Consider the following 26295-nt stretch of genomic DNA (forward strand, 5'->3'; position numbering starts at 1 on the left):
AGAGTCACCCCTAGTCTACCTTTATGGAGATATCTCGAAAAGGCGTACACCTATAGAACTAAGACCCACGCCCTTTTAAAATACTCATTAACACCTTTCATTTGATACCCATATAGTACAAACAAATTCTAGAGTCACCCCTGGTCCACGTTTATGGCGATATCTCGAAAAGGCGTCCACATATAGAACTAAGGCCCACGCCCTCTTAAAATACTCATTAACACCTTTCATTTGATACTCATATCATACAAACAAATTCTAGAGTCACCCCTGGTCCATCTTTATGGCGATATCTCGAAAAGGCGTACATCTATAGAACTTAGGCCCACGCTCTTTTAAAATACTCATTAATACCTTTTATTTGATACCCATATCGTACAAAATAAATTCTAGAGTCACCCCTGGTCCACCTTTATGGCGATATCTCGAAAAGACGCCCACCTATAGAACTTAGGCCCACTCCCTTTTAAAATTATCATTAACGCATTTCATTTGATACCCATATCGTACAAACAAATTCTCGAGTCAGGCCTGGTCCACCTTTATGGCGATATCCCTAAATGGCGTCCATCTATAGATCTATGGCCCACTTCCTCTTAAAATACTCTTTAATACCTTCCATTTGATACACATGTCATACAAACACATTCCAGGGTTACCCTAGGTTCCTTTTACAACATGGTGATTTCCCTTACTTTGTCTCCACAGCTCTCAACTGAGTATGTAATGTTCGGTTACACCCGAACTTAGCCTTCCTTACTTGTTTTGAACTTGTTTCGTTCGTTTTAGAACGATTTTTTCCCTGAGTGTATGTAACGCTTCGGCCCCACAGATCAGAACGAAAAACTACACTGATGAAGACGCAACACCGAAACCGATTTGTCTTCAAACCAAATTTGACAAGGGATGACGGAAAATCGTTGCAATAACCATTAGGTCTAATTATATGCAACGTAAAGTTGATGGTATCCGTATCGAAGTGATTAACTACGACACGAATTTCGTATAAAAATTATTCATTAATATGAAGCCGCATCGCATGCAATTTATTTCAAAGGATCGCTGTCTACGACTAAAATGGAGAATTAGAGTTTTGAGATCCTCTCTCATCTGAGAATGCAAAATTAGCTCAGAACTTGGTGAAATTTTATGTTATCAGCGGAACTCCGCGTATCCTGGTAGGTGAACCTTTTTTGTGCGTCTGCTGTAACGCGGTGTGTTCTAATAGGCACTGGAGATTGCCAGAGTGTCCGTTGTTTCAAATTCACTTGCTCCTCACATAGTATAATTTGCCACAAATGGAACTCTCCACCCACCTAAGATATGATGTCAAAATATTTTACAAACGGTGCTTTGATAACTTTTAGTCTAAACCTTTTTTAAGGTCTTGGAAAGGCTCCTAAACCGGGAAATCGTCCACATGGACTCGAACAATTAATCACTGTATGTAGCTGGATCGAAGAAAATTTAGAAATTTTGGCAGATCAAAGGCGCACAATACTAATGGGCTTTTGAAATACAGTACGTAGGTACTCGAAGCAAGTATATGTTGCTTAAACTCGCTGTTCACTCCATCACTTTCAAGACGCAAGAGGCAGATGGGATCTAAATATGACTGAATGATGGTGCATGTTAATAATTTCATTAATGATCTTCTCTGCAAGCCTCTGCACCTTTAATCTCGATTTTAAAGTGATTATTTTTGTATTTATTAGCGGGTCCTTTCTAGCGCTAAACCTGGAGATAGAGGTATGGAAGATAATTTTTCAATAATACAGAAAACCACTTGTTCCTGTCAACCTGAGTGAGCATTCCAGCCGAGTCTGCTGTTGTAGAACCACAGAGGCATCCTCTCTTTTCAGTTTGACAGCGGTCTTAGATAGTTTGAGAGATTCATCTTGAAAGTAGATTGCTAATGTTACAAAAAATGCAGCAGCGAAGGCGAAAGAGTCAGCTCAGTTAAATATATTGTAACGAATTTACTTGCAAATCCTCTTATTTGCAACCCTCCGCTAAGTTCGAATCAATAAACTGTTGAATAAATAACTCCAATATTTAATAATACAAAATGGCCTTTATTAAAGTACTTTACAATAACACTCAAACTTTGCAAAGAATAGGTTAATAACCAAACTGATTGATAGTCCAAACGAAACTGAAACTATTACCCGACAGATAGCGTGCTTAACTGAAACTGCCCATAGCGCCTCTACCGCTGATGCTTTTGTACTCTGTGATTTCCTCGTTGCATCTTAGTTAGTTATAAATTTCTCAGCTATAACTACAGATGTATAATTTTTATGGCTTCTCTCATACCCCTACTCCGAACGGCAAGGCAGATGAGTTTTCACTGAGAAGCTTTTCATGACTGAAATACACTCGGAATGCTTGCCGAATCACTGTCGAGGGGCGACCCTGCTTAGAAAAACCTTGTTTCTAAAATTTTTATGTTGCTTTGCCCAGGGCGTGAACCTAGGATCCTCGGTGTGGTAGGCGGAGTACGCTACAACCACACCATGGCGGCCGTCGGATGAGTTAAGAAACAAAAACAGAGTTTACCAAAATATCAGTACAAATGAACTGAAAGCATCTTGGGTTACGAAATACTCATAATGTCTACCCTTGGACAACCTTTTTGACTCCCCCCGTCTCCCCCCATGCGTTTATACATATATTTATTTATTAGTACGAAAATATATTATTTTAATAAACTTTACTCCAAAATTATGTTCCTGCTGCCAGTGTGTTTGAAGTTGAACTCGCCACCTGCATGATCTCCCGTGCTTTGTATTTATGTATGTGTGCGGCAATTGTATGTGTGTGTGCTTGTATAGTCAATCTATGAACATATGCCACGAAATTAATTACATTTAATATATGTATTTCACTTTGTGCTCTACTCATTTCATTTCTCAACAAATTATAAACGAAAACAATTGCTATATTAATGCAACAACGAAAACAAAAGCAACAATGTTTAGAGCGACAGCAGGTAAAACTACTTTAGGGTGGCAGCATTTGTTAGAGTTAAAAGCCACAAAACAATGTTGATGTGGGAAGGTCTGAGGTTGTATTTTGAATATAGGAACCATATATGGTTCACACACACAGATGAACATTAGATTCATTAACTTAATTGTATTTATCATTTGTAATGCTCTCACTGACATAACAAACTTTGGTTACTGCACAAACAACGCTAGAAAAAACCAACCCCTCCACCTGCCACGCGACGCTAACAAAACACTTTTCAGGGAAAGCAAAACAAACGACGTTTATGAACAAACAACATTTAGAAATTAACAATCATGAGGTGGCGGTGAAAGGGGTGGACCACTAACAGCATCAACAGCCATCAACAATCACAGCAGGTTGCACGCAATTATTATTTTGACGCGCTTCCGGTTTTCTAATTTTAACCCCAAAATGCAGCAAAAAGTTAACAATAAACAACAAAAGCAACAAAGCTCTCTGCGCTGCTGAACGGTGGAGCAAGAAGAACAAAAGTCAACATGCAGGTGAGCGACAACAATTATGTAAAATATAAAGTGTTGGGGAAATTTTGTGAAGCGAATCGCGTTAGTAAGTTGGGTAGCCATGCTCATAGACACGCTGCGTAGGAAAGGACAACAATGATGCTAAAACTTCATTTAAATAAATTAGAAAATATGACAAAGTGCTAAAAGCTGTTGGTGTTGATGTGGCGCATTTGTTTGTTGGCGCTCAGAGCAAGTTTGTGGTAGTTTTCTTGTTTTTGTTCTTTGTTTGTTTTTCATCCACCTGCTGTTACTGTTTTGTTTTTCTGTGATTTCTTTTTCTTTGCTCATGAATTGTTTTTTTTTTGCGGTTTTGTCTCAAAGTTTGTTATTGTCGAGATCTTTGCTTTTTTCCTGTTTATTTTTTCTTACGCTTTTTGTTTGTATTTTTTATTTGCGTTCGCTTTATCATTATAAAATTTTTTCCTCGTTTTTTTTTTATTATTTTCTATTGCTTTTGTGTTTGCCCTAATTGTCGCCACTTGTCCGCTGTCACTAGCACCTTTGTAGGCGTGAGTAAAAAATTTTAATTATTTTTGCTGCCGCAGTCGCATAGCGGAATTTTGTGAAAAAGGGGGGAGGAGAAGGGCGTTGGGACCACGCATTTTGTTATTCTAGTACCATTAAATTAAATTTATTTTTTGTCACCCGGTCTGAGTAGATCGGGTTAGGTTAAATTGGATTGAAATGGCCTCACATAGACTGAATGGATCCGTACTGTTACCTGAAGCTTCTGCAACGACCAAACAGAAACATCCTATCAAAAACCAGTACCTACGTTATAAAATTACGCTATCCTCTTGGCAAATACTAAAAGTCTTCTAAGACCTATGTCACTTGCTGCTTCTAGATCTGACAGCTGTATCACTCTTAATAGCTGGAGCTTTAGACTGACACGCGCAAAAAACGTGTCCGATCGTTTCCTCCTCCAACCGGCAATTCCTACATCAGCTATCCGAGCCTAATTTAAAAGCATGTGACACCAGAAGGCAGTGTCCAGACAAAATACCCGTAATAAGCCTACAGTCCCCCTTTTTAGTGATAGAAGCAACTTTTTTAGAAGCAACACTTTTCAACACTTTATAGCACCGCGCTTGGACCCATGCCTTTTCCGCTTGGTCGATGATATGCACCTCTCGACTTCGTTTAATCGCGGCCAATCTAATTGGCACGTTAACGGAGCAAGCTTCAAGGAATGCGCCCTTTTTAGCTAGTTCATCCGCTTTTCATTCCTATCTATTCCCATATGCCCTGTGATCCATTATAGATGTATGATTTTACCTGTCCCGATTATTTCTAGATTTTGCTTCTACTCTAACACACTTTTAGCTGCTGTGCTATGCGAGATTCTTGTTGCTGCTTGGCTGTCAATATAAAAATTAGCACCGCTGCAGGTTAAGCTATTCTCTTCCGGTGTTTTTACTGTTGTGGGTACGGCTAATTCTTCCGCTTGAAAAACGCTTTATTTCCGGATCAGCATAGTATACCGTAGACCCTACTCCTTCCACTACTTTGGAACCATCAGTGTACACATATATCACCTGGTCCGCCATTTTAGCACCCTTGCGCCAACAATCCACCTCTATTGTGGCTTCAAGAGCCCCCTCGAAGCGCTGATAGGGAATCAGGTAGTATGTTCGTCCTATAATTGATGTCGCTAGACTACTATGGCTGTATGGTCTGCGCTCAAGCTGCCCCAAGGGAAGGCGTTGTTCAAATAAAGCTGCATTTGCCCCCTAGCAGCACGGTTTGCCGCTTTGCCAAGTACCATGGTTAGGGTGTTGGCAGTTATTGGCCTTCTTATGTTGCAGAAAAGTGTACCTGCACGCAACTAAGCCACTTCACACCGGGTATGGAATTTTCGCATTATCTATTATCTACTCAAAAAAAAATGGAAAGATTGGAAAACCGATCTCGTGACTTTGACTCGAAATCAGCATCCCTTTACTTTTCAAAAGGAGTCGGAATTTAGAACAGGCTTGATTTAGTTGGTTATCCATATTTCTTAGCTCTGGATACGTGGCTATTCCAGAAACTGGACAATGAGCCATTTCTCATAACCTATACTGACCTGCTTTACTATTTTTCTAAAAGATTTCAAAAGATCAGTTTTATCAGTTGTCACACTGAGTTAGTAAAAAATGTAGAGTAGTGGTATTTTTGACATATTGGTTCTGAGATATCAAAGTAGAAGTTTCGTGTCAAGTTAGCTTTGTTTTTTTGCCAAGCACAGAAATTTGGGCGATTAATGTTTATTTACTACGCCCCTGAATTTTTTATTCCGATTTGAAGCATTTTATACCTACAGTAATGAAAATGAATTGCTCTGCGGGTAGTAATTTCTCTTCCGCATTCTCACACACCCCAAATGAAAGATGAATGCTACCATTTAGGTTCTCATATTTTATTTATCATATATTAAAAATAAAGGCTTTTAACTAAATTATTTTCTTTATTTCATTTATTGTCGCAGTGGGTATGTGTGTCAAAAAGGCGTACACTGAACCCACCTCCAAAAATGAGTGGCATAACTAAAACCTTCATTTCATACTTTTTTGGACGTAAAGTTTTTTAACTTTTCGTTTTTGTTCACGCGTTCATTGTAGCTCCCTTTGGGTTAAACAGCACGAAAACAGATGTGAAATTATGAAGGAAGTCGCTATGAAAGAGAAATTAAATTCGTACAAATTGAAAGCGCAGAAAAAAATTAAGCTTGTGAATTCAACAAATCAGGGTTTTTGTTCTTGAATTAACAGTTATTCAGTAAAATTTATATAACTATAGTTAATTCAACAGTCTTTTGTCAAGGGGACAGTTTTGTATTATCATTTCAACAGAAGAAAAACTTTTGGTTTTAAGCTAACTAATTTTCTGTAAAAATTACAGATTTCCAATCAATTTGGCTAATTTTCTGTTAAAAGAACTGATTTCATTGGTCATTTAAACAACGAAGCACTTTCAATATTGTGCCAATATATCCGCAAATTTTAAAGAGAAACTTACGCTCACGGCGCTGACTACGTTATTCTTATGACTATCGTGCCACAGAAATCTCTGTTATACCACAGCCACGATTATTCTAATGTTGAGGGAAATTTGTTATTTTAACAATTTTCGTTGGTATTCTTAGAGTGACTGTAAAATTGTTAGTTAACAAAAACTTCTAATCGATAACTAACGAGAATTGGGAACACCAATGGAGGTCAAGTCTTCCTTCATCCGCCTCTCCCAACTCAGTCGAGATCGCGCCCTTCCTCCGCTTTCAAACTGCGGTGTCGAATGAAATACTTTCTTGGCTGGAACGTCTTCGTTCATTCGCATAACAAAACCTAAGATCCTGCGTTCGAGAGCCGAGCAAAGCAACATCAAAAATTTATAAACAGGTTTCTGCAATTAAAAAAAGTATTTCTTAGTGGATTTGCCCCTTGTGAACTCTCCTTTTAAAATGGGGCAGAAATTGCGAAACGTTTTTTACCTGACCAATCGCTTGTAGGAGACATATGTATGCTATATATACGACCGACCTCTATGAATTTTTCAGGGATCATTTTATGCTATATACTTAAGCATTTGGTGAAATTTGAAGCTTCTAGCTGTTAAAATGGGGCAGAAATTATTAAAAGTTTCTTATCTGAACAATCAGTTGTAGAGGACATATGCATTATATACCACCGATCTATATGAATTTTTAGACAACAGTTTATGCTATATACGTAAGCATTTAATGAAATTTGAAGCTTCTAGCTGTGGGGTAGAAATTACGAAACGTTTCTTATCTTAACAATCGGTTGTATGGGATATATACTACCGATCTCTTCAAATTTTTCAAAAAACAACAAACACTATATACGGTTTGGTGAAATTTGAAGCTTTTGACTAATAAATTGAGGGAGATATAACAAAAAAAAACCGTTCTCTGAAAAATCGGTTATAGGGGGATATATGCTATAGTAGTTCGATCCAGTCGATTCCGACAAATGTCTAATCCGACACTCGCTGACAAAATTTCATCAAGATATCTCAAAAATTGAGGGACTAGTTTGTATTCAAACATATAGACAGACAAATAGACATGGCTAAATCAACTCAGATCGTCATTCTGATCAATTCGGTATACTTATTGGTGCGTCTATATCTTCTCCTTTAAGGACTTACAATTTTGAGATTCGTGACAAACGTAATATACCATTTCATTTCGACAAATTTTGTCGTTTTTAGTAATTTTCGAAATTAAAAGAGAGAATTTTATTTGATGGTATTTGCTAAAGATTGGCACTGCTATTTTCATGCTCGCTGCTGTAACTAAAAAAATTAATAAATATGTTTGTATGCATACATACATATGTGCGTAGATAAGTACATACCTCCTTCCTCGCTCTCTCACTCTCTCTAGTCCTTAACAACGACTTCAACGCTCTAACTGCTGCGCTACAACGTACTACAAAATATATTTAATAATTTTTTGAGAAACAATTATTTATCCGTAGATCTTAACAAAATGGTTAAGAAGAATCGAAAAGTTTCAAATTTACTTACAAAATTCCAAAAAAATTCTAAAGTTCCTGCTTATTGATTTATTATTAATAAATATATAAATAAAATTATTGAATTTAAAAAATAAGGAATGAACAGACTAGATTGTAGCAGAGCAAGGTTTCGATCCTCGGACCTCTGGGTTATGGGCCCAGCACGCTTCCACTGCGCCACTCTGCTTGTATTTTATAAAGTGTCAAATGCGTCATACAAGCGAGCGTTAATATTGCTGTCTTTTCTATTGTTAACAAGGTAGAATCAAAAGCTCACATGGAAAGTGGATACAGCTGCGTTTAAACCAACTTGAATTCTTCACAACCAGCAAGATTTGCGAACATCGTATTTAACGATATATTCTCGTAATATACAAGAATTACGATATACGGAATAATATAATAGAAGGGAAATTCGTTACATTGACAAATTGTGTAAGTGGTTATGTGGGTATCTCCCTCACTAACTTTATAGGCCTTTGTATTTAATTTTTATTGTATTATTTAAATAAGAACATGTCAGTTTTATAAACTACTTTTTTTCTATTTGTAAATTGTATAAATAAAGATTTATTTTTAAATTATTCTATAAGCATCAACCAATTCATTACCAGCATTAAGTCATCGCAACTTAATTTGTTATTAGAGTCATAAATTAGCTTGTTATCGCTGTATTGCCTAACGCACTGAATATTAAATATTCATTAAATATAGCACTTAATATGTGAGAATGGATGTGCATTAGGATGTTCAATATTAAGGCAATTTTTTCTCTGCGCCAACTGAAAATCACATTCTTATAAAAAATTAAATAATTGAACATTTGAGGAAATTGTTAAGCTGAAAGAAATAATCGCCTGCTGCTTCCCATCAAACCAAAGCATTCAAATTTATCGTAAATCAGGATTTCCTGACGAAGATCGAAGCCATTTTAATTTAATTATCGATTTAATAACCAGTCAAGTAAAAAAAATGCGTTATCGAAATGCTCCTTCTCACCATGTCAACTGATGCATCGACTGTCAGTTAAGTATAAGTTAAAATTTAAACAAAAGTTAGCTGTTTTCTTTTTATCGTGTATCCACAATAGATTTTCGTAATTTGTTCTACAAAATATTCACAATTATCGATTTAACTGGGGGTTGGTCTCATCGTATTGGTTAAATTTTAACTTAAAGCTCAGTATCCATATCCAGATCAGAATAAAACGTTCCAGAATATTTTTTATTTTGATCATGTAAGCCAAACTTGAACATTTTTATTTGAAAACATGCATTTAAATTTTTTTTATTAATTTTTACTCAATTTTTCTTCCGAAATGCGTGCTGCAACCATAAATGTAAGCCTGCAAGTATTACTTCAGTATTTCTTGGCCTTTTAAATAAATGCCAAAGAAATCCGACGTTTCAATTATATAAAAATGCATATTTTATACAAAAAAAAACTCATGTTTTGCTTACAAGTCAAAAATATTAAAAATTTTAGTGTTTTCCTATGATGCGGATACCGCATCACTATCTCTAGTTAATTTAAATTTTACCTGGAGGATAGTAATCTATTATATAGCTGCAATTAACTTTTCGGTTTTACCAACACAGCGTGACAAACTCCGGGTTAAATCGATAATTGTGAATATTTTGTAGAACAAATTGCAAAAATATATTGTGAGTACACACAAACTGGACAAACAGCTGACTTTTGCTTGCAATGTATTTTTCCTTTAACTTAACTGAGACGCGAAGCGTCAGTTAGCACAGAGAAAACAAAAATTTCTTAACTTATAGATAAGTGGCTAACTGAAGATTGTGAAAACGGCACTTAATGAAACCGATTTATTTTTAATTATTTAATTATTTATTTTATTTATTTATATTATTTTTTTTATATTTTTTTCAAATACATATCGTCGCTTAGGGTGTAAACCCGTAGTTAAGTTGAAAATCAACATCAAGATAGCAATGATTTGATATTTTCATTTTTATCAACACAGGACGACCAACTTCGATTGTTTTGAATATTTTGTAGAAAAAAATCGAAGAAATATATTGTGAATGCCCGGGAAAAACGAAACAGCTGACTTTTGTGCACACTTTTGCCTCGCACTTAACTTCCAGGCGATATTGAAGTTATCGTCGAGAAAACGAAAATTTCAATAACTTATAAATAAGTGGTGTAGATGGTGAAAACGACCCTAATTAACACAAAAAAATTTATATGCAAACAAAAAACTATTTGAATGTTCATTGATATCAAAGGAAATACTGCCTAGTTAATGAAATATCTTCCGTTCGACCAAACTAAATCAAAAAATAATGTTTTTATTTTTTATAAAAGCCCGAATTTTCAGAATTTTGAAAAAAATTTTGCTTAAAATTTTAACAAACCTAATGTGCTTTTATGCTTGGATGTCCACTGGTCCGCCCCCACAATCGCTAGAATCCTAATAAATAACGGCACTATTAAATAATGGCTATATTCGTTAATTAATGCTTGGAAAGTTGAAAATCGTGAAAATCAAAATAACAAATCAATATAAAATTCAACTTAATTATATGGGCGTTTACATTAACTGGTTTTAGCTAAATTTTTAAAACCTATGTAGTTTACTTGTAAAAATACAAATTATCCAAAAATTGTGTTGTTGCATATTTATTGATATAATCAGTGCTGATAATAACATTTGAATTTGTACATATACCGAAATTAATATGTGAAAATCACAAAGAATAAACATTCTTGAAAAGCTTAAATAATTTATTTACATACGTATGTATATGGAAAAAAGCTTCAAAATAAAAAAAATTACTCTAGCGATAAATACAGAGAAGTCCTGGATTTCAGGTTTTTGATTTGAAATTTAAAAAAAAATGTAAATGTTCGAATCTTTTTAATATTCTTTATAGATATGAACAACGTACAGAATATCGATTTCAAAAGCTTTGAGATAATATTTCTGTGCAATTAAAAAGTAAGTATGTCTAAGTTCGGGTGAAAACGAACATTATATACTCAGCTGTGCACTTGAAACGCTGTTGTTAGTAGAACATCAGTCAAATGTAGTTAAATACCATAAAGTTATTGCAAACTTTGTTAAGGTTAGACCTTTAGGAAAAGTGCGCGTAGTCTTTAACCGATTTTGATTATCTTCAATCAGTCTATATAATTTGGCAAGGATAGTGGTTCTGTCAAATTTCAATGTAATATCTTTAACGGTTATTGATTTCATGATTGTTAAAGTTCCAAATTTTCTACTTCTAATTGCGGGTGGTGCCATGCTCATATTCCGTAGCTTTTAAGAATTTATATTTTTCGTCATAAAACCAATTCACCTACCAAATTTCATTGGCTTAGCGGTATTCGTTTTTGAATTATCTCATTTTTTCCATTTCAATACCAATCCATTCTGGGTTCAGATAAGCCCGTGCACCGAATTTGGTGAAAATATCTCAATATTTGCTCAAGTTATCGTGTTTACAGGTGGACAGACGGACGGACAGACATGGCTTAATTAATTTTTTTTTTTCGAAACGAATGATTTTGATATATGGAAGTCTATATCTATCTAGATTTCTTTATACCTGTCCAACCCATCCTTATCCAATCAAAGTTATAGTACCCTGTGTACAAGTACAGCTGGGTATAAAAAGGAATATATATCGACTACTAAGTGATATATCGCCCCTACTCGACTACCGACTTAAAAATTCCTCATCTCAGAAAACCTTTGAATTTGCTTCAAACACGCCCTTTCTAAGCGTAAACTGAATACATTTTGACGTGAGAAACACCTCAAATGAAAAAAAAAATTGGGGACGTTGCTTCCTTCAACCGCCTTGAGAGATAGGGTATTTTTGAAACAAATTCTGAGATGGGACACATTTGAAAAATATTTTGAGATAGGAAATGTTCAATCCGGCAGCTGATATACGGTTATATTTTATGCATCAGTCGATATGATAACGACTAAAATACGTCTGCTTTGAGTAGATTATAAATGACCTTGGGTAAAAGTATATGTTAATATGTAAATTTAAAATAAGCACAATAGCCTCTGAAGAATGAGAATGATTACATACTCTGCAGGAAAATCAGTAACTAGTGTTTACAATGTCTGGTTCAGAACTCGATCTATATGTTCTCTAACTCAAAAATCGATACAAATTGTTTTTATATTTGAGGGGATCCATATCAGGCCGCTGTATGGGAATTTGGATTTTTTTCCAAATTCTTATATAAGCATGTTCTCTTTTTCAATATATACATACATGATACTTCGTGAAAGGTATAAGCATACTCGGTCTAGTACTTTTTATTCTTATTCTTAACTTTTCTTTCTAATACTATCATTCTCAATTCAATACCTCATTCTTTACTCAAAAAAAACTCTAAATTTCAAGCATCTGTTCTAGGTCTTTCCACTGTCCACTCCATTTTTATATTTCTTAATTGCAAGTGTAGACTTCATCTTGTTTACAATCTAAACCCAGTTCTACACGCCCATTTTTACGGAGACTGGTATAAGCTCAATCTTAAACCAAATTTGTGTGGTACAAAAAAGTTTCTGATTTATCTGCGCCAACTAAGTAATTAGATCTAAGCTATATAATTGTTCACAAAGTCGTAGCTATGGCAAAGAAAATGCAACGGGGGATATTTCACATTGTCGAAAACGACGCCATGTAAATTTCGATAGTTGAAAGCAGGTAAAAGATATTTAGGACTCACCAGTAGTGGTTCCGAATGCACTAAAAATGCACCAGTTCAGAACTAGACACTTTTTCTCAGGGTATCTATATATATACATATATATGTATATGGAAATTTATATTATAATAGAAAATGTGTTAATTTTAATTGATAGCTACAGAGAAATTAATTTCCATTTAACAAAAAAATTAAATCATATCAACAAATTGCTTTACTAGCGTGGGTCAGCAAGGTGGAAGAAAGGAGATAAAATATGATAAAGAATAAAGATGTAAAAAATATATTTTTAGGTATACTTACGTACAACGGTATATATCTCCAAGGAGACTTAGGTCCAGCTCTCTAAATACATTCTTGAGGATATGAACAGGGAACCTTTGGTATGGTCGGCAAGCAAACTCCCTTATTATACCTTTCGTGAAATTAAAGGTATATTAAGTTTTTCACGAATCTCAAAATTGTAGACCCAGAAATAACTATACCGAAATTATCAGGATTACGAGCTGAGTTGATTTAGCCATGTCCGTTTGTCTGTCTGTTTGAACGCAAACTAGTCCCTCAATTTTCGAGATATCTTAATGAAATTTTGTCAGCTGGTATATTTGGATGTCCGATTAATCATTTGTTGGAACCGACCGGATCTGAACACTATAGCACAAATCCTCCATACAACCGATTTTTAGAAACGAGGGCTTTCGTCATTTATTCCTCATTTTAACAGCTAGAATATTGAAATTGCACAGGATAGGATAATTACGTATAAGGCGCACATTGTTGTCTGAAAAATTTATTAAGATCGGTAATATATATAACATATATCCCATACAACCGATTTTTCAGATAAAAGGTTTAACGTAATTTCTTCCTCATTTTAATAGCTTGAAGCTTGAAATTTCACGGGATGTTTACATAAAAAGAATACATTGTATTCTGAGAAGATCGCTAAGATTGATCGTTTATATAATATATATCCCATACAGCTGATTTATCAGAATTTATGAATTTTTGAAATTTCAACACATTATTTTTCAGTTCGTTCATGAAAGGTATGAGGCCTTCGGAGACAGTCCCGTCCTTACTTGTTTACATGCTAACTTCATAACTTTTTAAAAACTTTAAATTACTCTTTAATAACACTTTTTAAATTTTTCTAGAAAGAGCCATTAGCTTTAAACATTCGTTTTAACAAATGTTAGGTAGGTAAGCTTGTGGTTTGATGATGTTGCCCTTTAAATGTGATGGTGTTATTCCGTAGTCTTTGCATTGCAGTAGAAATTTTAGTCGTTGTTGTTGTTTTGTGAGTCTTTTGTTGTTCGATGATGTTAGGTAGGTAAGTTCTTAAATCGGCCCGCTTAAATCGACCCGCTTTAATAAATTTACAAACACTTAATTTGTTTTGCATATTTTTCGATTTAAAAACGCTTTATGCTTTAGCACACAAACGCAAAACGCAAAACACTGAAGTAATTAATGTTTAAATTGAATTTTTGTACAAAGTAAATAAATGAGCCATAAAATGTATGAACATTAATTGACGCATAATATAACAAACATAAACACACATTTATACAATGACTTCATAAACAAATTTGCCCATACTAATTTTCCAATTGCCACGGGTATTAACACGAAAAAGCTTTGTACCCCAAACCGTCTAAAATCCCGGCTTTTAATTTAATGCATTATTATCCTATCTTTGTTTTCATTGTCTTTGTTATTGCCTGTTGATCACCATATCAAAAAAACACTTACATATGTACATTAGGGTGCTCTTAGTTATATCGAGAAAAAACAAAAAGTGTTTAGATTTTCGGTCTCACTCCCTAGAAAAATGCGAATAGCGCAAAAACGAATATATGCAAAGTCTTGGGCCAATCTATAAAGATTTAGAGGTTGCGCAAGGATCTTGAAATCATGGAGAAGCACAAATTTCAAATATTTCAAGCGTTTAAATTCCTTTATTATAGAAACGCAAACTCATTTTCAAAGCTATTTTTATGTCCTTTAAACTAACAAACAAACTATTAGTAGCAGAGCTACAAACTAAAACAAAAACACTTGAAAACAGTATTTCTTCATTCATTTTAAAGAGGAAAAAAATTACCAACACCCGTCACAAAAAAAATCTCAAAATTAAACAGAATTCGATAGCGCTTTGAAACCTGGGGGCCAATTCACGTTCTGTGAAGTGATAAAATTAAAAAAAAATTGTACAAATATTTGTTCAAATCTAAAAAAATTCGTTTTCATTCTATCACTTCACAGATCCTGAATTGGCCCCCTGTGCATCGCTAAAATCGAATCGAATGAGCTACAAACCTGCAAACGCGAAAATATTATAAAAATTCATAATAAAAAGTTGAAAATTTTGCGCGTAATTGAAATCTCTGCACCTCTTCTATTTTATAACTATTTTATTATTTGACCAATTTTTGCAATTTGAAATTTGTAGCGCTTATTGATAACAAGTAAGAAACAAATTACAATAAATTAATTAGGGTGAAGCAAAAAAATGTAAAAATTCGCGCTTTTTACAATTTTCAACTGCTTGCACGACCTCTCAATCTTTTTTGATTGGCTTAAAATTTTTGCACATACAAATTTTAAGGCTATTTCAATATTACTGGGAGATGAAATCGAGAGTCGGAACACTTGGGAAAATAAATGCAACCCTAATGTACGTGCATTATTTTTATAACGCAAATAATTAAGTACACATAATTAATAATTGATAATATATTATGAAAAGCTATAAAAATATGCAGGAAATAGCTTAAGGATAATAAACAATATAAAAATTATATAATCAGCAATGGTAGATTCATATATGTACATATATATATGAAATACCATAATAAAAATAGTTCGCATTTTATAATTTAATAAATTTTCAAAAAAAAATTTTAAATGACAACATCAAATGTCTCCCTGCAGCTAATCGCACTATTTCAGCACTAGCACAGAACTATCTCGTTAAGAGACGGTATTAGGCGTAATTCTGCCGCCCCCTCGCAGTGCTTTCAACTGCACTCAGAGAAAAAATCGTTCTAAAACGAACGAAACAAGTTCAAAATTAAGAACATTCGTTGAAAAAGTCTGTTAAGTACGTTTTTTCTTAACTCGTGACCGATGGGCTTGTTTTAAGAACAGTTTTTCCAAGCACACCGATCGTCTTTTATGACCACTTCTGTATTTATTTGAGAACCTTCTGTGCTCATTTCAAACACTACTCGGGCTTGATTTAAGATTTTTCGTTCTCACGCTTCGAGAACGATTTGTGGTCGATTTAACAGTTTTCGTTCTCAATTTAAGAACGGTTTGTTCTTGACCACTGGTGGGAGGAAATAATTTTTTAATTATTATTACCCATTCATTTTTTTTTTATTAATAAATAAGAAATATTAATAACACAAAACTATTACTAAATGCCAGAAAGGTTTGAAAAAACGCATAATATGCATTTTTTCATAGATTTCTCGATAAGAGAAATCTTTCTTATTTGATGATGCAATCTGAATATATATTTATAACATTTCATAACAAGTTTGAGAATTACGTGAATGGAACGAAAAATAAGAGCAGGCATGCTTAACCAACGAACCGATATCATTTCGTTACGATAATTAACGTTAATAAACGAAACAAAGTCATTTCGTTTCGTTTATTAACGTTAAGAACGTCAAATTATCGAAATGATTTTGTTTCGTTTTCTGCCATATCAAAACGAAATAAGATCGTTTATGTTGATTATTAATTTCAAACTATGCTGGCAAAGCTGATTGATGGCGGAGTCATTAAAGGTAAAAGCATTAGCCAAGCTGATTGCAACTTTTCTCATGAATTTTGACAGTACGAACATTTCTCAGAGTATTTTTGACATTACCACCAACGAACTACACAAACAAATTACATGGAGTTTGTGTGTGTATGTCCGCTCGCTGTTACCACCTTACGGCTTCACCATGGCTATAGCATTGCCAGCACAATTCAAACATAAAGTATCACGTTTTTGTAACCGTTTTTAACGTTAACGAAAGCTTTTCGTTTCGGTTAAAAACGAGATACAATTTATCTTAATAATTTCTTTATCGATAATATTTCGAAGTGTTGCAACGGAAACGGTGGAAATTTTTTGATAAACGATTAGCTTAACGTTAAGGTGTATCCCTGAATAAGAGTTAAAAAAAAAAGAATATAAGAAAATTTTTTTTAAAAAGCTTCAGAGTTTGACGGTAATCGAACTCGCGCCACACGATCGCAACCGCATTAACATAGCCGCTGGGCCACTAGAACTGCTTCGTGGATCGTGCCAAATGTTGTATTTAACATTGTTCTTAATTTAAGAACATTCGTTCTCATTAATAGAAAATTTGTTCATAATTTAAGACCAGCCGTTCTCTTTTCAAGAAAATGGTGTCAAATCAAGAACAAGGTTGTTGTTTTAAGAACAGGTCCTTCGTTTTTCAAGAACAAAAAAGTAAGAACATGAAAAGCTTGAATTGAGTCCGGTGGTTCTGGATTTTAGAACGGCGTTTTTCTCTGAGTGTGACACTTTTAATATTGTGAGATATGGCAATTGTCCCCCTTTGCAGACTTTTGAGCGCGTTCTTGCCTGGTTCAGTCGTAGGTGGTTCTGAAATAGTTGTTGTCTGCGAGAAAATAATTTAAATTCATGTAGGCCAGACTTAAGCGCTCCTAGTACCAGTACGGCTACCAACTGTACCGCTCTTCATGCTATTAGCACCAGTTCGGAGGTAGACATTAAATCTGTGCTGCGAAACTGGTGCTTTGCGTGACTTTTTCCCATTTTCGCTGCAGGGTTCTTAGTAAAAAGTAGCTAACTTAGAGGTATCTGTACGCGCTTCAAAGTTGAGAGGTTCTTAGCTGCTCATAATACTCTGTACTACCACCTCTGAGTGATCTTCTAAATAAACTCAAAGAATGAATGCAACTTTATATTTGAGAAATCTTATGCTCTTTGGTCATGCTTGAATAGGAAAGCAAAGTCTTTCTTGACATAAAAAAAAACTCCCTCTTATAGTCGTTTTTACCATCTCTAATAAAATTCGAATTTAACAGTAGGATAGCAACTTTTCAGATAGCTTAATTTGACATTTTCTTCTTACCCAACCTTGCGTGACCAACTCTCAGTTAAATCAATAATTGAATATTTTGTAGATAATCTCAAAAATTGTGAATATGTCATAACAAAACAGGGACGTTTGTTTACACTCTTTCCTTGCACTTCGCTGACAGTCGATGGCTCAGTAAACATCATTGTGAACTCCTACAAGGCTGTTTATTATTGTGAACGTTTTTTTCAAACATCCGCCACTTGTATGAATTCACAGCATAAATAAAACTTCAATAACTTATAGATATGTAACAAACTAAAGCTGGTGAAAACGGCGCCTAATTGAAAATATCTGGTTGGAGTATTCACAGTCACTCTTGTAAACAAATGCTACTTTGGACTGAGTAAGCAATTGAAAAGTAAAGTCCTCTATCAGCAAAAGAAGAGCATGCTCTACAAATCACTTATTGTTCCGTCCTGCTATATGGTGCAGAAGCATGGACCATATCAACATCATATTACATGGCTCTGGCAGTGTTCGAAATAAAATTTTTTCGAAATATTTATAGGTTTTACGCATCGGCGAGTACCGAAGAAGCGAATCAAAGATGATGCTCCAGCCAATAAAGTATTCTTATAGGAACTTACCTATGGAAGCAGAGAAGAGGGTATCCCGTGTGGAAATGCACTGGGGGGAAACGATAGAAATTCGCTTAGTGTTACTATTTGGCGCCAGTTAACCCAACGAAGAAGCAACGGCCATAACCACTTAAACATTTAAGCACCAATTAAGTAAGCTAGTCAGTCTTCACAATAGACATAGGGGTGCATCCGAGTGGAGCCTAAACCATCTAGAGTTAATAAGGCTTTTCTTCCTTATGAATATGAAAATGTTCTCAAAAATTTCAAGAAAAATGGTTTGAAGCCGAGCTTCATCATCATCATCATCATTTTTAATTGATCCTTGACAGCCTAGGACATTTTGGCCGTTAGCAAGATACGCCAGTCATCACTGCTTTGCGTTAACTCACGCCAATTAAGATCTTGCTCCATCTGTCACTCCCCACTCAGTGGAGCTTTCCCATTCTTCTGTTACTAAACACGGATGTCGAAAGGAACAGTTTCTGGGTTGGAGCGTCTTCATCTATTCGCATAACATAATCTAACTAGCGTAGCCTTAATGCATTTATTCACTAAAATGTGTTTATATCTGCGTTAAGCTCACGCAGGTCAATGTTAGAAGAAGAATCCAAAATCTCCAGGAAAGCCTTTCTCTCGTAAGCTCCAAGCAACGTTCGTTCGTCGAGCGAGGAATTTACCTTTTAATCGCCTGCTCAGTGGAAATTTTATGTTTTAGTACAGAGATATCCCGATCTCTCAAAAACTTAACCTCTCTTTAGAGTTTCTTTCCCGTTAAACGAACTGTACATCTCATCCCACCCAGTGTACGAAAATCACAATTAAAAGTGCATTTAACTCATAATTTGTTTGTGTTGCCGTCGCAAAACTTGCCGCAGTTCATTATTTGACCAAATCCTTGGCCAGCGAACGATATTAAAGTTCAAAGAAGAAAAGTAGCAAAAAAATAATGTCATGGAAACCAGAAGTACCAAGTAAAAAAATATTCGTTGTCAAAGATACGGAAGTTACAAGACAAACAGATACTATATACATTTAGTACGTCCAACCCCCACCATATCTTATGACGCATATCCGTAGCTAGAACAGCGGTAAAACAATGCAAAAAAGTGTGATAAATGCAGACAGATGAACAAACTTGGACGGCAAAGTGCAATTAAAATAATTCGGACAATGGTTTTAAACAAAAGCAAGACAAACAAGCGAAGAAGATGGGGGGAAACGCAAAAGTAGGGTTAATAGTGAAAATTAAAAACAAAAAACACTGGCAACTGAGAACTTGAGCGGGTTGTAAAGTTGCAACAATGAAAGCCACAAAAGCAATGCCAGCAAATAAATCTCATGACCAAGTGTGGTAGAAGAGAGATGAAAAATACAATATTTGCGAAAGAATTTCGCCTTCAGCTGCGCTGTAGCAAAGGTATTGCTATGAGTGCGATGGCCAAGAACAAAGAAATTAAAGGCAGAGAATTGTTGAGTGTCCAGCGTGCAAAAACATTGCATATTGAGGATAGCAAAAAAAAAAAGACAAAAAAAAGTTATGAGCTTCAGTTGTGGAATGTGGATAAACTTTACGTTCTGCGAGATGTGTGGTTGTGAATACTTGGAAGTCACGGAAACACCAATCCCACAAGCGAAACTACAAGAATATAATTTCGCAAAGCTAGAAACCCAAAAGCAAGCAAAAAGGGTTAAGAAATCTTAAAACTCCAGCAGAAGCGAGTTAAGAATTATAAGTTCAAGTTGCCGGACGGCTCAATGGAGGGAGTGAGGAAAAAGTTCATGAAATCAGTGCGAAACCAATGAAGCAAATTAATGTTACCATAAAATATTGGATAGATCAGAGACCAACAACGAAACCGAGGGCGTAGATGCGATAAGTCAACTGGGAGAGGTCAAGAAAGCTTCTGTAATCGCAATTGAAAAAGTGTGGAAGGGAGTTTAAATAACAAAGAGAAATAAAAAAGGAAAAACTCGTTTGTAAAAGAAATAAGAAAAGCAATAAGAAAGTAAAAGAAAACGCTTGCAGTTATGCTGGACACATAATAAATAAGCAATAAAGAAAAAAGAAAATATGAATAAAAAGTAATGAAAATAAAAAAAATTATTATGTTTAAACTTTAGCTTGAAACTTTCACTTTTAAAATTAATAAAAACAAAAAAAAACAAGAAAACTAGAAAACTTCTGTTGGTAAGTACTTTGTCTCTAAGAAGCAGGCAAGACAAGTATGACGAAGGAAAATATGTTCCTGTCGGCAGTAAATAATAAAAGTCATTAGTTGTTCTAGCGCGTGTGGTAAATTGAGTAAGTCAAAAAGGCAAATGAGCAAAAGAAAAACTGCAGCATTGCATTTGCGGGTAGGGTAGGATTGCATTGAATCATTACTCACATTAACACCACCAACTTACACACGCATATCAACCGCAAATGCAACACTATGGCCCCTATTATATTTATATTTATTTATTTAATCAACATACAAGGTGTTTATAGACTGTTAATATACAAAACTTCAAGTTTACATAGCTTATATTAAAAGTATAGTTAACTTTATGACAAGTATCTGATTATCATAATTGTAAATTTACTACAACTAAAATCAAACGCCAAGGAATAGGAATAAGCATTAAATTGAGAAAGCGCCCTCCTAAGGGGACCATTCATTGCATAAACCGTTCTAGCAACACCCATATAAAACAAATCGTTACAACGAAGGATGCGACAGGGTACATTAAAGCGAATTTTCATGAGAAGGTAAGAACGGTCAATTGAGCCCGAAACGATATCAAAGACAACGCACATTGACAACAGAGTTCGCCTGGAGTCTAGTGACATAAGATTTATCAGTAAACAGCGAGAGTGATATGATGGTACAGGGTCCACAAAGTTCATCGACCGCAACGCAAAGCGCACAAAAGCTCTCTGAACAGGCCCCAACCTATTGATATAAACAGCATGAAACAAATACCGCATACTCCAACCTCGATCTAACTAAAGATGTGTACAATAGTTTGAGAGTGTAAGGATCTGAAAATGATGAGCAGTTACGGCGGATAAAAGCCAACATCACGTACGCTTTAGAAACTATATAGCTTATGTGAGTGGTGAAAGTCAGCTTGGTATCAAAATACACACCCAAATCGTTAACTTGAGTTGAGTTTTTTAATTGAACGTCTGAGATACTATACGATGTAGGAGCTAAACCAGAACGTTTAGCATAAGTGGTAAAATAACACTTACCAATAATTAGGAATAGAAGATTACGGACACACCAATGGTATAAGTTTCTAAGCTCATTTTGTAAAATTAAAGAATCATCCAAGCACTTGATTTCATGGTAAACTTTTAAGTCATCAGCATAAAGAAGAAACTTAACCCTTGAAAAGCAAGATGATATGTCGTTAATAAATATGACAAATAGTAGCGGACCCAAAACGCTGTCCTGGGGGACACCGGAAGTTGGGGCGAATGGAAAAGATGACACATTATCTAGATGAACGACACAACTTCTGTTCTCTATGTAAGAAGAGATCCACTTCAGAAACTCAGAGTGAAAGCCCACGCATTCAGTTTTGCCAGTAGTATTCGATACGATACCTCACCGAAAGCCTTAGAAAAATCAGTATAGACCGCGTCGATTTGGTAGCCCTTTTGAAAGGAATCCAAACAGTCTTCCGTAAAAACAGCCAGATTAGTTATGGTAGATCTACCCGTAACGAAACCGTGCTGCTGAGGACATAGTAGATGTTTCACGGAGAAGAAAATATTATTCTTAACTAATGCACTCAAATAGCTTTGACACAGTGATAAGTTTGGATATCGGCCTATAATTTTCGACATCAGTTTTGTTACCACCTTTAAGTATAGGCGTAATAAAACACAATTTCCATGCATCAGTAAAAACTCCAGCACATAGTGACATATTATGAGCATTACTCGAATTTGAAATTGGTATTATGACACCTCAACTCTGTCGAAATTTTCGTTGTGTATCTAATTTTCAAGCGAATAGAAATTTGTTGTCGACGCTGTATCGAATAGAAAAAGAATTGTTTAAAATGAAATTTTTTGTATTTATATTCTACTTTCTCACTACCTAGTAGTAGTTTTAAATTATTTGAATTAATTTTATATAGGTCCAAGATCGTGAGTACAAAACAACAGCTTGAAAGTCTAGTTTGAATTATGGAACAAAATCCCCATATGTCAAAAGGAACTTGCACATTATAGAAATGCAACTTTGCTTGATGCAGCTCAGTCTCCTCGTAATTCAATTTTATCCATCTTTCACAAATAAAATTTTCCAAGACATTCAACACCTCTGTTAGTACCACAGACACAGTCGGCCGGGCAAGTCCGAGTGCATTTTCGTTTCCAATGCTCAGTTGGTAGGATCCCTGAGCACAAAATCGGAGAACTGTTGCCAATTTAAAATATTAGGAATAGACTTGGCTCTTGTGCATTGCTGCAGTAGTTCATCTGTACTGGACAACAAGTCCATGAACGCTTCTTTGGACAGTCTGAAGTTTTGAATAAATCTATTAACAAAACTTATAATTTCAACAATTTAACAACTTATTTAGAAAGCTACACTTACGTAGTGGAATTCATTTCCAAAGGATTTGAAGCATCCCTCACCCGTCTTCTTCTTCTGGCTAGCTCCAATAGGATTTCCTCTTCATCTCACGAATCATCAAACCACAATTCCGTCGTAGTCATACTTTTATTTTTAATATTTGTATTTAATAACTAGTTCTGCTTTTGTTTATTTATTTTATTTTATTTGACAGAGTATTGGAAATGTGCTATTGTGAACTTTTGAGTTTATCGAAATTCACAATAACGCTTGCCTTCATCGAACACGCGTCATAATACCGAATGAAAGTTCGTTCGATCAGCTCTTTCGACCACAGTCGAAGATCGAATTTGTCTCATAATAGGGGCCTATGCTACACTAATCGCTCCAACACTGCAGCTTGATGCATGTGCACTTGAATGTGTAATGCGTTGCACGTTGAGGTTGCGAAGGTGCGAAAGTGCAAATTCAATGTCGAAAACAGCGAAAAGCCGCGCTCTCATCACGTGCAATCCTGTAATGCGCAGATAACTTGACTTAAGAAGTTTTAAAAGTAGTGAGTATGAGGAAAACTTTGACTGGTAGATAATAACAGAAAATGTAATAATAAGTGGAAAAATAAATAATAAAAACAAAAAGAAAAAGAAATTTGAGAAAACTTTAGTACATCACTAAGGCAGCTAAGACAGTTATCATTAGACAAACAGACATAGCAAAATAGACAGTGAAATAAGCTTAAAAGTTGAATACGCTGACGGTTGGATTTAGTGTTGGCTTTTTGACTGGCGCTGCGTTTGTTAAAGTGCTAAGAAGAATGTGTTTCTAGAGTATTTGTTGCTTTATCATCATTTTCACATAGTTAAGTACTGGTTAGATTAAGTTCAAAGGGCGTGCAAAGATTTAAATAAAGCGAAATGACAAATTCTCTTACTTTCTTCAAGCTATAAAGGCAGCGATATCTCGAGATCTGCGTTGCTCTTTTAGTTGCTGCTGCGTGTTATCTATAAACATCGATCCTATTTAGGGAAATAGAGTAGATTAATAAGAGGGAGCATTGTAGAGTCGTTCATTCGCCACAAAGTGGGACGGCTGCGACAGGAATTCACCATACGTTTTGCCCCTGCTTCGTTTTCACCATATGGATTAAAAAAGTTATAAGCCTGGGCATTCGTGCAATTTTAGTGATGTAAATTGCATGGCGCCAGCGCCAATGCCGGTGCCAACTCAATGGTAGCTCATTGACGCAATCACTCAAAGCGAATTTTTGACACTACTCAGTAGTGAGTGCGTAATACATTTCACTTGCGCTATTGAGTGAAACGATTTTTATGTGTCAGGCACGAGTTTGGTTTTATTGGCGCTACTGGCATTGATGACATTGAGCTGATGATGGTAGCGCTGGTAGTTCAGCTTTTGAATCAGAGAAAGAATTGATGACCCATGTAAATTATTATGGCTTTGGCTATTTTTGGTTGTGACTTTGAACCAAATAAATGCTGCGGACATAACAACCGGAGTCATTTTTGAGTTTTATATTTTAAATTTAATGCACAATTAATATGTGTGTGTTTGAGCAACCAAATAATGAAAGTAGTATTGCTAAAGTGCTGCTTAGTTGATGGATTGTCGCTAATTTCCTAGCGGTGATCAATAGATTGTCAACATTTCGTTGAACGAACGCGCGAAATTGCCACATCTGCTCAAATTTTGCTGAAGAACGTTATGCTCTGTCATAAAAAGCAAATACTGATTGAAGAATAGAGATGTTGCAGGGACGAAAAAGAGTGTGAAGCAAGCTTCACAAAACCTCTAGTAGGTCACATTCACCACTTACCACAGCTGCTCCTGTGATTTAAGACCTTTTTTAGGCTACTTTGTACGTTTAATATTTGTAAGCTCACATACATATGTACATATTTTCATTTTAAGTTACATACAGCAATGTTTGTATTGAAGTATTTTTCAATTATTATTTGTAAATAATAAAATATCAACATTGAGTGCAACAAAATTCTTCTCAACCACATATTCAAAAATATATTAAAAGCAAAAACAAGAAGTGCAAAAAAAGTTCAAATATGCACCACCAGAACAACAATCATGAATATGCAAGGACAACTGTCCAACAAAAAATTCTTTAAATAAATAAATATGCAGGCACATGGGCGTAGGTAGCCTACTATCAAGGATAGGATAGGAGTTGCGTACAAACCTAAACGAGCTTCAAGTCAACCATAACGGAGCTTACTAATGGGCGACAATACTAATCTGCTTGCATAGTTGGAGCATATAACCAGTCTTTTAAAACCGTAGTCGAAATTATTAGGAATTTAAGGGTTCACTTTATAACACTGCAATGCATTAGAAATGAAGTAACCTACATGTGAGCAACCAATTCAACATGCGTGTAGTGACCTTGTCATGCATAACGAATGCACTATGCACTATGACCCGATCAGAGTTCTTGCTGACCAAACATTAACGGTGCGACGTTAGCGTTGGGCTATTTTCATTGGTTGCTCTTTTTATACCTTTCATGAAAATGCAATGGTATATTAAGTTTGTCACGAATCTCAAAACTGCAAATCCTTAAAGCAGAAGAGGTAGATCCACCAATAAGTATATCGAAATGATCAGGACGACGAGCTGAGTTGGTTAAGCCAGGTCCGTCTGTATGTCTGCCTGTTTAAACGCAAACTATGCTCTAAATTTTTGAAATATCTTGATGCAGCCGGTATATTTGGATGTCCGATTGATCATTTGTCAGAACTGACCAGATCGAACCACTAGAGCATAAGTATGGGGGGTACAATCGATTTTTCGAAAAAGGGATTTTTGCCATTTATTTCTTATTTTAACAGCTGGAAGATTGAAATTTCACAGGAGGATTACAAATAAGGCGTCCAATATTGTCTGAAAAAATTGTCAATGAAAGGTATGGGTCGTTTTTTTACTTGTTATCACAAACGGCACCTCTTCAAGATTGCTTTTAAAAAGTGTCAATTGTATTTCAGAAAGAGTTAATTGGATTTTGGAATATTGAGTTGGATTTTAGAAAGCGTCATTTGAAATTCAGAATTATCAACTGAAGTTTTGATAGCGTCATTTAAAAAAAAAAACTTAATGGATTTTGGAATACGAAAATTGGATTTCGGAAAAAACTCAGTGGACTTAATAAAGCGCCATTTGGATTTTAGAAAATTTTTTTAAAATAAATCTTAAATAGGGAAGAACAG

At 35.1% G+C, this 26295-nt stretch overlaps 1 non-coding gene across 1 annotated transcript; it reads right to left on the reverse strand.

Moving 5' to 3' along the window:
- Nucleotides 1-8177: 8177 nt before the first annotated feature.
- Nucleotides 8178-8249, reverse strand: TRNAM-CAU (transfer RNA methionine (anticodon CAU)). The gene has a single exon. It is a non-coding gene; the product is annotated as a tRNA-Met (tRNA).
- Between the last annotated feature and the right edge of the window lie 18046 nt (nucleotides 8250-26295).

Source organism: Eurosta solidaginis, chromosome 3 (genome assembly GCF_040869045.1).
Source record: "Eurosta solidaginis isolate ZX-2024a chromosome 3, ASM4086904v1, whole genome shotgun sequence".
Lineage (NCBI taxonomy): Eukaryota > Metazoa > Arthropoda > Insecta > Diptera > Tephritidae > Eurosta > Eurosta solidaginis.